The sequence below is a fragment of the Galeopterus variegatus genome, unplaced genomic scaffold (assembly GCF_000696425.1).
Source record: "Galeopterus variegatus unplaced genomic scaffold, G_variegatus-3.0.2 Scaffold13245, whole genome shotgun sequence".
Taxonomy (NCBI): domain Eukaryota; kingdom Metazoa; phylum Chordata; class Mammalia; order Dermoptera; family Cynocephalidae; genus Galeopterus; species Galeopterus variegatus.
The window spans coordinates 26,920-27,607 of NW_007739356.1; positions in this window are offsets into that span (position 1 = coordinate 26,920).

The following is a 688-nucleotide window of genomic DNA, read 5'->3' on the forward strand; positions in this document are numbered from 1 at the left end:
TTGGCCTGGGCTCCTCCCCTCTTCCACACTGAGCAGGAGAAGGTCAACACCAGGGACTAAGACGAGCGTCGAGCACAGCAGGCGGCTATGACGGTTTCCTGGCGTTCGTTGTGGTCGGGCTCTGCCTCTTTGCCTCTTTGGCCGTTGGCTTCCCTGTGTGGATGCTTAGAGACCTGAGAGTGTTCCTCGTGGCCCTGCCCATCTCCACAGCTGAGTCCACTTGAGGAATAGAGAGACAACTCTATGCATTTTTTGTAATGAGTGTCCACTACCATATAACATTTCATGACTTTTCTGGCATAAATCCAAACATGCAGTTTTTATTATGGGTACAGTGTATGCACATAGATATAGATATAATGACGTGGTTTGAAATTCCTTGCAATGCTGATTCGTGTAGGCCAGAAGAATCTGTCTTGTTTCCATCGAAAACCATGTAACAGACAAATCATGAGCAGGTAAGGGTGACTCAATAATACTAACAGGCAAAGAAGGCTTAAGAGCCACCTATAGGGTGTGACCTGTAGGCAGAAACTCAGTTTGGGTCTCCTTCCCTGCTGTAGGCTGCTTCGAAAAATCAATTATCCAAGGGTTTCCTAATCTGTGATTCCAAAGTATAGAATCGAGTACAACCCGGATTATTAGAATTCACTGCTTTCTCGTTAATTTGCACGATGTACTATCTTAT